The following is a 10,934-nucleotide window of genomic DNA, read 5'->3' as shown; positions in this document are numbered from 1 at the left end:
GACACCACACAAGTTGTTATGAAAATAAAAGGATATTTATTTATAACAAGTCTACCATGATCTCTTTATGAGTCAGGGAGCTAAGCACACAACAAAACTCTTAAGAAAATACTTTAAGTTGTGCAATTTACACAAATGCCCGAGGGGCACGAAAAACCATATACTACAAAAGTGGAATGCGAAATACTAGCAGGTAAGTAACAAGATCCAGAATTATCTAATTTGGGAAGGGGGCCTGCTCTTACCTTTATTCTAAAAAAAAAAGGGGCTGGCACGCGACTAGGTCCTGCCCATGGGTGGGACCAGGAGGGGGGTGGTTACACCCCTCTCCCTTGTCCGGACTTTCCCCAGCTCAGGGGCTGGTGTGCCCCTGGAACTGGTTCAAGCCGGCATATGCACAGTGAGCACCGGGGTGCCACTTGCATTCACCTTCCTCTCAGCCCTGCCTACCTGGGATACACAAAACCCTGTCTGGGATGGTGCTAGCACCGCCCCTGACAGGAAACCCTTTGTCCAAGCTCTCCTCGCTGGAAGGACTCCCAGCAGCAGGAGGTCAGACTTGTGTCTGTGGTGGCAGCATCCATTTTGTGATGCTGAGGCTCGAGTTAACTTTAACCGGGGTTCACAGTTACATACATGTCATGTCCCTCTAGAAGGGTGGAATGCTAACCCCGTCACCAGAATTGAGGAGGGGTTAGTATTCCAATTCGTATGACACCTTACTCGACATGTTTTGATAAGGCGATACCAAAGTTGGCAAATAACCGCGAGGATTATAAGGCACTTAAGAGTATATGGTACGCGTTATCATGGAACAGCTATTAGGACTTGGTTCCGCAAGCTGCAGACGGGCTCAGCTCATGCCAGAGCACCGTCTCACATAATTCCAAGCACTCTGCTTCCAGGATTGTTAAGGCCTGCCATAGGAGTGACTGATAGGAATACATGTGTCCATTTTAGGGTTAGATATAGGAATACTATATCTAAAGCAAAGGGTGATTACACCACCTTGCCCCAGCTGTCGTGCAGCCAGATGTGTCAGATTTGGATGGCCAGCCAGGGGTGGCATAATACATGCTGCAGCCCCTGGTAGGCCCTAGGTACACCTATGCCCTGGGTACCTAAGGCACACTGTACAGGGACTGATAAGGTGACTCAGTATCCAATTAGATATGTACCTAAGGTACATGGAATCCATTTTACAGAGAGAGCAGTAGGCCTGGGGCCCTGAATAGCAGGGTCCCAGGTCAAGTAAGTCGAAAAACCAGCAAAGTACCAGGCAAAAAGTTGGGGGTAACCATAGTCAGATATCCACCTTCCTACACAGGGGCCCTTTTCAGCAGCAAAATTATCTGCTATATCCCCTGAACAAAGTCAGTCGACACCCTCCATGTCCGCTAATGCTCCAAAGCGGTTAAAAGTGGGCCAGTAATAATCACCTTGACGAAACAAAGGTGGTCTAGGATAATCATCCTGCCTCTGGGTGGGTGGGCCAAAACCAAAATTCCCGGGGCAGTATGAGGGGGTTGCTTGGTTGTTCTGCTGATGGTGAGGAATGGGTCTGAAATAACCATCCTGTCTCTGAGTAGAGTACCCACGACCCAGGTTCTAGGGCGGAATAAGGGGGTTACATGATTGCTCTGTTGGTAACTCAAAGGCCTAAGGTTCGGTATCGGGGCAACTATTCCTCGTGGGTAAAAGTAAGTTAGATCACGTATAGTGATGGCGTTACCTACATTTTGTGGAAATCCATTTACAATGTACCTAACAACTCTGTCATCTTGGAAATTTATGATGACAATGTCACCCGCTAAATCCTTAATTCTTTTCCCCAACCAGGCTAAACGTTTAACGTTAAGTATTGCCCCGTTTATATCTGGTGGAAGTGGGCAGTTCTGCCTCAGCCAGTGTATGACTTTATTTTTTAGCCCACGTTGATCTTCTACACATCCATCCACAAGTGTTGGTACCCCGGTCAGGACTGCAACAAATGGCGCCGCTTCCGGGGGCAGCTCCACTCTGAGTTTCTTCGCTGGGAATGTCCTAACGATTTTTTCTTGCTCGATGGGTTTAGAGGTATTTGTGGGCGGGTGTAATAGTGGTCCGTTTCCTAATTTGTCTAAAATTGGCCCTTCTTGTGTCTTCTTGGCATGATTCCTACTATTTATCGCTTCAGTGTTAGTGGGTAATATTTTGCGGGGTTTCGATTTGGGCAAGGACGTGGTTTTGGTACCCTTCTGAGCATCGGTATTTAGTGGTGGTACAAGGGGATTTTGCTCTAGTTCAGGTTTAGAGGGATCTTTAATTGCCGCTTTGATGTCCCCTAAATCTCTTTCTAACTTCTCCACTTGGCTGGTTAATCCCTTCAATCTCTCAACTAGTGGCAACGTGAACGATCTTAATAATTGCTCTGTGCTGCCCAATACATTTGTACTAGATGGATTGTTTAGCTGGGTGGGTGTAGACTTGAGCATCGGGATTGGTGTAGGTGCAGGTGCATTGGGGGTAGGTTTAATAGAGGTCCCCCCTGTCAGGACTCCAAGATTGCAGATTGGATTAATAGCACAGGGGAGAATCAAGAATAACAAACCCCATGCTATTAAGATTGCCTGGTCAGAGTTAACTCGAAAATGGCGCCTGAATAGGTCGCCAGAATCGAGTTGCTGTTAGCGTTCTAGTGCCAGCAGAGAACGCTGCAGAATCCAGGTGAGGCGCGCGCTGCTTGTGAACTGCGCACTTCACCGAGGATTCGACCGCGTCAAGAAGCGAAATCTGAAGTGTACCAGTTTAACTATAGTTTAGTGTTTAGTCAGGGTATCCCAGTCTTCAAAATCAGGGACGAAGAGGATACAGAGTTAGAGCGACGTATTACCGGCTGTGAAGGAGACCGTGGAGAGCAGCGCCTCCGTGTTGTGAGGAGATTCATACCGCGTTACAAGCGGCGCTGCTAAGCTGTCATTAGGAGCATCCTGGGAGTGAAGAAAACCAGAGCTAAGTGACGAAAGATAAATAGTGTCGTGAGAAACGAAAGTACTAATGTTTAAAATGAGATGATACTTACTACGTGAAAGGGCAATTCAATGTCAGTCAGGAAAACACGCAGTGAAGTTTTCTGTCTCTGAAAAAGAAGGAAGTACAGTACATGTATACCGAAAAATACAGACTGCAAGTTGTAAATAGTTATTGGAATAAGAAAAATACTTACCAAGGTCAGGAAGTAATCTTCTGGTCAGCAAGCCCAACGAACTGTTCCCAAGGGCAGGACCTAAAAAGATATTAAGAGAAGTTACAGAAGAATCAATACCAATAGGAAAAGTCTAAAAGAACACACAGTAAGTGAATATTAGTTAGACAAAATACAAATAGAGAGTTAATAAGAGAGCAAGGCTTTAATCAATGAATGTAAATATATTACAGGTGTGCGAGAAAGGAATACTACAAGAAAAAGGCAGAGAGCAAGGGAAATAAAAGAAGAGATAAAAAAATAGAAAAGTAAGTAAGATACTATAGGGAGAAGTTCAAGAAAGATTAGAAAGTAAATAGTGATCTAAAAGGTGTTTTCTAAATTACAGAAGGAAGTCTCCAGCCTTAGAATAACAGCACACATTAAAGAACGCCCAAATAGAATTAGAAGAGAAGCTGAGTTCTGGAAGTCATAGGGTAAGGAAGCGAGAGATAAAGAGTTTAAAAGAAGTAGGAAAGGGTAGAGTAGAAGTTGATTTATGTTGGTATAATTCTTGCCCATAGGTTTTCGGCAAAGTAGAAGTCTGCAGGACTTACTACCGAAGAAACCCACCAGGACAGTCTCTTCTCTCTTTTGTTATTTTATCCAATTTCCCCCTTACCCCATGATAGCCTCTTTAGAGACTTGTTACATCAAGCTCTAGGTTGCTGTTGGGGTGGATTTGGGAACTAGCATCTCTGTTCCTGTGTAGTAAGAAACTGCTTTAAGAATCTGACAGAGTGAAGTGCCCAAGTTGCATTTTACACCCGAACAGAGATGGCAGAGGGAATAGATTTGCAAGGGTTAGGAACCATATTAGATACCATACAAAAAGAGTTGAGTGCAGTCCGGGAGGAGAACCAGAACCTTAGAATGGAGATAGTTAACTCAAGAAAAGAAACCGCAGAATTGGCACAAAGGTTTAGACAACCTTTTGGTTCTGGGTCAGACACTCAAGCTCCATTATTAGAAGGGACTAATAGAACGACTACTCAGGTGATTCATTCCCTATCACCCGTCATTCCTTTAGCGGCCCCTGAGCGTTTTAGCGGGGATCCACAAAAGGCCCAGATATTCATTACCCAATGTTCATTGCATTTCCTGTGCCGCCCTTCCATTTTCCCAGATGCGCAGTCTCGAGTTGCCTTTGTGCTGTCATACCTAAGTGGGGATGCAGCCTCTTGGTCTTTGCCTTTGATTACAAAAAATGATCCAATATTGCGAAATTATGAGAACTTCAAGGAAGAGTTTCTTCGTATATTCGACAGAAGGCGGATATCCCAAGCTGTCGACAATGAGATGCTTGACTTGAAACAGGGGAATCATGATCTGGTCTCTTATTTGGCTCAATTCAATAAGCTTGTGGTGGAAACCAACTGGCCAGAAAGTAAGAGAGCAGCAGTATTTTATCGTGGATTGAAGAGACGAATTAAAAGATGTGCTGGCTGGAATACCAAACAGGCCCACAGAAATCTCTGCATTGGTAGACTTGGTCTTGGAAATCGATTTCCGTCAAGGGGAAAGAAAAGTGAAAAGAAAAAAGATTTCAGATCAGTAGTTCCAAGATTTGATCGAGTCAGATCGGGAGGAGAGCGAAGTTATGAAGGACCACAGGGTGTCGAACCTATGCAGATTGGAACAATACGGGGTCCTCTCTCTAAAGAAGAGAAGGAAAAATGAAGAGCCAGCAATCTTTGCATGTACTGTGGATCTGGAGGCCATTTTGTGCGTAATTGTCCGAAGAAACCCAAAGTGAGCTTCAAGCCGAAGGAAAACTAGCAGCACCACCTGTTGGAGGAGTTGAACAGGTTTAAGCGATTTTGGACCAGACTCCAAGAGAACATAGAGTGGCTAATACCCTGCAATCCGCAGCTCCACATTTAACCTTATCCATGGAAATCAGATTCCGACATGTGACGCTGATGGAAGTCTCAGTGATGATAGACTCGGGAGCCACCGGGAATTTTTGTGATCTGAAATTTTTGAGCAGGGTGGGAATCAAAGCCATCAAGAAGTTAAGAAGCGAGCCAGTTAGAGCAGTGGATGGCACAAATTTATCTTCGGGTCCGATAGTCAGCCACACAGAGTTAATACATCTGATCTCAAATGACGGACATGAAGAGAAAATCCAGTTTAACTCAATTGATGCCCCCCAATTCCAATTGATTCTTGGACTTCCCTGGCTCACCGAACATAATCCGAACATTAACTGGAGTACAAGGACAATTAAAATGGAGTCGAGTTATTGTTTGGAAAATTGTTTTGAAGATCAGCAAACAGAGCGAGAGGTCAATCCTGCGCACTTGTTATATCAGACCGGAGGTTCCATCTGTGTGATCCATGTACAAGAAATACCGGAGGAATACCAAGATTTTGAAGGTGTCTTAAACGAAGTGGAGGCTGAGCAACTACCACCACACAGACCTTACGATTGTAAGATTGAGTTGGAACCGGGTTCGAACTTGCCTTGTAGTCGAGTATATGCCCTTACGGAGAAAGAACATCATCATCTAAGGGACTATTTGGATAAATATTTAGCAAATGGTTTCATCCGTCCCTCGCAGTCCTCAGTCTCCTCGCCTCTATTTTTTGTGCCTAAGAAGGAAGGGGATTTGAGGACTTGCATCGACTACAGAGCGATCAATAAAATCACAAAGAAAAACCGTTACCCATTACCATTGATATCAGTTTTGCTAGACCAAGTGAAAGGGTCAAAAATCTACACCAAGCTAGACTTAAGAGGGACATATCATCTAGTGAGAATGAAGGAGGGTGATGAATGGAAAACAGCCTTCAGGACAAGATTCGGCCTATTTGAATATCAGGATATGCCCTATGGTTTATGCAACGCACCTGCAGCTTTTCAGCATTTCATAAACGATGTACTGAAGGAATTCATCGATCAGTGTGCCATCGTGTACATCGACGACATCCTTATATACTCTGTGGATGAAGAAAAGCATCAGGATCAGGTTAGAGGGGTTTTACAAAAGCTAAGAGAAAACAAACTGTTTGTAAAGCTAGAAAAATGCGCTTTCAGTGTGTCTCAGGTCGAATTTTTGGGCTTTGTAATTTCACCCACTGGCATACTAATGGACCGAAAGAAGATCGAAGCAGTAACTAACTGGAAGTCTCCTGAGAGTGTCAAGGAGGTGCAAAGTTTTATTGGCTTTGCCAATTTCTACCGGAGATTCATTAGTGAGTTTTCGCATAAGATTTTGCCACTCACCCGTCTATTGAAGAAAGGGGTTAAATTTGAATGGACAACTAATGCAGAAGAAGCTTTCCAATCCCTGAAAGAAAGTTTTACGTCAGCCCCTATCCTACAACATGCAGATCCGACCGAACCTTTCTACGTGGAGACTGATGCCTCTGATCAAGCAGTGGGAGGAGTCTTATCTCAACGAAGTAAGTTAACGGGGCAGCTACATCCAGTTGCTTATAGGCCTAGGAAATTAACCCGGGGAAGTTAACTATACAATCACAGAGAAGGAGTTATTGGCTATAAAAGACGCATTCAAGGATTGGAGACATCACCTGATGGGAGCACAGCATCAAGTCACCGTATACACGGACCATAGAAATTTAACATTTCTGAAAACAGCTAGGACTTTGACCCCAAGACAGTTGTGATGGTCACTATATTTTGCTGATTATGACTTCGTCATCACTTATCGACCAGGGGCCCAAAATGGAAAAGCAGATGCCTTATCCAGAATTGACACTGAGAATCAAAAGACGCCAATAAGAGATCAGTCAATTATTCCAAGTGAAAGAATCATTGGAGCAATCACTTCAGTTGATCTAGAACATAGTATTTCGGAAGCAATGGATGAAAAGTCCATGGAAGATTGGGCAAAGAAGGAAGGAGGAGAGATTCGTAATCAGTTGCCCTACTACCAAGGAGCCTTGTATATTCCCACCAAAGAATTACAGCAACAGATTATGAAGGAATGCCATGATGCGAAATTGGCTGGACATAAGGGCGAGGCAAAGACCAAGGAACTGATCCAGCGACACTATTGGTGGCCTGAAATGTCTAAAAATTTTGAGCAGTATGTTAAGACTTGCGAGATTTGCGCTCAGGGAAAATCTGAAAGACAGGCCCCAAAAGGTTTGCTTTTTCCCTTGCCCAATCCACCCTATCCCTGGCACACTGTCACACTGGACCTCATTACAGATTTACCCCTTAGTCAGGGTTATAACACAATTTTAGTAGTGGTAGATTCTCTTTCTAAAATGGCTCACTTCACAGCTCTGAAAGGAGTGCCGACGGCTAAACAGTTGGCGACTCATTTCAGCGCTCAGATAGTGAAAATCCACGGAATCCCGAAAATAGTGATAACTGACAGGGGCCCACAGTTCATTTCCCATTTTTGGAAATCATTCATGGATGGGTTGGGTACTGAAGTCCGGTTTTCCACCAGTTATCACCCAGAGACTGACGGTCAAACCGAGAGGGTGAATCAAGAACTTGAAAAGTACTTGAGATTGTTTCTTTTAAAACAAGAAGGAAACTGGTCGGACTATCTCTGGGCTGCAGAGTTTGCCCATAACAATGCAAGAAATGTTTCCACTGGGTTTTCCCCTTTCTTCATGAATTATGGTAGACACCCAAACTCAACTCTCAGGCAAATGGAAATCTCAGTCCCAGCGGTAGAGGAGGTTGTGACACAGTTAGAACAAGTGCATAAGAGTGCAATTGAAAATCTAAAACAAGCTAAGGAAAAATATAAGGTCTATGCAGACAGGAAGAGACGTGTAGGGCCTCTGTTGGAAATAGGAGATAAAGTTTGGTTAAGTACCAAAAATCTGAGACTAAAAGGGAATCGAAAGTTCCAACCGAGGTTTATTGGTCCGTTTCAGGTAGAAGAAAAGATAAACCTGGTGACTTATTGAATCCAATTACCATCCAAGTTGAAGATCCATACAGTTTTCCACATATCCTTGTTAAAAAAGGCCCCAGAGAACTTGCGAAAAGACTTACCACCGAGACCTCTTCAACTAGAGACTGGTACCGAGTTTGAAGTCAAAGAAATCCTCGACTCAAAAAGACTAAGAGGGGAGTTGTATTACCTAGTAGACTGGAAAGGTTATGGGCCTGAGGAAAGATCTTGGGAACGAGATGAAGATGTTCACGCTCCAAGATTGGTTAAGGCCTTTCATCGACGGTTCCCAACCAAACCTCGGAGGGGAGAACCTACCTTGTTGGAGCGTACTGTCAGGACTCCAAGATTGCAGAGTGGATTAATAGCACATGGGGAGAAACAAGAATAACAAACCCCATGCTATTAAGATTGCCTGGTCAGAGTTAACTCGAAAATGGCGCCTGAATAGGTAGCCAGAATCGAGTTGCTGTTAGCGTTCTAGTGCAGCAGAGAACACTGCAGAATCCAGGTGAGGCGCGCGCTGCTTGTGAACTGCGCACTTCACCGAGGATTCGACCGCGTCAAGAAGCCAAATCTGGAGTGTCCCAGTTTAACTATAGTTTAGTGTTTAGTCAGGGTATCCCAGTCTTCAAAATCAGGGACGAAGGGGATACAGAGTTAGATCGACGTATTACCGGCTGTGAAGGAGACCGTGGACAGCAGCGTCTCCGTGTTGTGAGGAGATTCATACCGCGTTACAAGCGACGCTGCTAAGCTGTCATTAGGAGCATCCTGGGAGCGAAGAAAACCAGAGCTAAGTGACTAAAGATAAATAGTGTCTTGAGAAACGAAAGTACTAATGTTTAAAATGAGATGATACTTACTACGTGAAAGGGCAATTCAATGTCAGTCAGGAAAACACGCAGTGAAGTTTTCTGTCTCTGAAAAAGAAGGAAGTACAGTGCATGTATACCGAAAAATACAGACTGCAAGTTGTAAATAGTTATTGGAATAAGAAAAATACTTACCAAGGTCAGGAAGTAATCTTCTGGTCAGCAAGCCTAACAAACTGTTCCCAAGGGCAGGACCTGAAAAGATATTAAGAGAAGTTACAGAAGAATCAATACCAATAGGAAAAGTCTAAAAGAACACACAGTAAGTGAATATTAGTTAGACAAAATACAAATAGAGAGTTAATAAGAGAGCAAGGCTTTAATCAATGAATGTAAATATATTACAGGTGTGCGAGAAAGGAATACTACAAGAAAAAGGCAGAGAGCAAGGAAAATAAAAGAAGAGATTAAAAAAAAAATAGAAAAGTGAGTAAGAAACTATAGGGAGAAGTTCAAGAAAGATTAGAAAGTAAATGGTGATCTAAAAGGTGTTTTCTAAATTACAGAAGGAAGTCTCCAGCCTTAGAATAACAGCACACATTAAAGAACGCCCAAATAGAATTAGAAGAGAAGCTGAGTTCTGGAAGTCATAGGGTAAGGAAGCGAGAGATAAAGAGTTTAAAAGAAGTAGGAAAGGGTAGAGTAGAAGTTGATTTATGTTGGTATAATTCTTGCCCACAGGGTTTCGTCAAAGTAGAAGTCTGCAGGACGGACTACCGAAGAAACCCTGAGGACAGTCTCTTCTCTCTTTTGTTATTTTATCCAATTTCCCCCTTCCCCCATGATAGCCTCTTTAGAGACTTGTTACATCAAGCTCTAGGTTGCTGTTGGGGTGGATTTGGGAACTAGCATCTCTGTTCCTGTGTAGTAAGAAACTGCTTTAAGAATCTGACACCCCCATTTTTACCAATCACCTTGTTTTTAAGTAGAGAGTCCCCCCTCTTTTTTCTTCTTTTAGGTGGTGGACCTTGGGCTCTGTGTGTTTTTGGTGCTCCCTTTGCTATGATAGGTGAGTCCACTTGCGTTGGCAAAGTGTCGGGCAAGGGTTCTGCGTCTGCAATCAGACTGCAATTCAAATATGAGTCATTTATAGTCAAAACGTTGACTACAGCTGAAGGGGGAGTGTTTTCTTGTAAAAGTAGTGGGATACTAATATTTAGGGTTGCCTCACTGTCCCCAATTAAAGGAGAAATACTGTGGATTGGGGAAATCGTGAGCTTTGGGGAGCCTATGGATGTTCTCTTGTTTTTGATACATTCGATAGAAAGGCGTCTCTCCGTCCGTCGCTCAGACAGAGCGATTTCTTTGTCTGTCCCAGTGTTAACCCTGAATAAAAAATCGTCCAGCGTACGCTGGTTAGCTCCTCCTATCAATGAGTACCTGTCTTTCGGGGGAGATGACATCATAGTTTGATGAGAAACCCAATTCTAACTTACACTGAACCAACTAAATTAATTCAAACGCTGTGGTCCAACAAACTGCGCAAACTGCAACTGCAACTTATCAAACAATATGAAAGAGTGATTATCGATACTGCAGCTTGCTACACGTAATACCAAATCTACTGTATCACGAATCAGTCAAAGAAAGAGGGGGGACCCAGCCCAGTCTCTTACGGTCTCTGAGGGCCTCAGAGGGCCCGCCCTTTGCCCGGGCTTCGCCCGGCGCTACCCGCGCAGCGTGGAGGTAGTCCTGTAATATAGATGTAAAAATGGCGTCCAGGGGGCGGGGCAGTCAGGGGGCACAGACCAGATGACACAGGTCAAGCAGGGACTCCTGGGAATGGGAGTCCCTACAGCGCTCCACCCCTCCACCCCTTATTCGCTCTGACCTCTCTTCCCAGGCAAACAGCAAGGCTATGACCCAGAGCGGTATTACACACACCGCGCAGCGTCACCCGCAAAGCCGGTGCGGCAAGGCGTAGATGAAGGTGAAGAGTCCAGAGGGCAG

The 10,934-nt window shown here is 44.1% G+C and overlaps 1 long non-coding RNA gene across 1 annotated transcript; it reads right to left on the bottom strand.

Annotated features, from left to right (window-relative positions):
* Positions 1 to 2,885: 2,885 nt before the first annotated feature.
* LOC147685130 (uncharacterized) lies at positions 2,886 to 9,180 on the bottom strand. Its single transcript, XR_015300753.1, has 3 exons — positions 9,120 to 9,180; positions 3,206 to 3,265; positions 2,886 to 2,991 (listed from the first exon to the last, which is right to left on the bottom strand). It is a non-coding gene; the product is annotated as an uncharacterized LOC147685130 (long non-coding RNA).
* Between the last annotated feature and the right edge of the window lie 1,754 nt (positions 9,181 to 10,934).

This window comes from Lissotriton vulgaris, chromosome 10 (genome assembly GCF_964263255.1).
Source record: "Lissotriton vulgaris chromosome 10, aLisVul1.2, whole genome shotgun sequence".
Classification (NCBI taxonomy): domain Eukaryota; kingdom Metazoa; phylum Chordata; class Amphibia; order Caudata; family Salamandridae; genus Lissotriton; species Lissotriton vulgaris.
The sequence above is the reverse complement of the archived record's forward strand: the minus strand, read 5'-3'. Positions and strand labels throughout refer to the sequence as shown.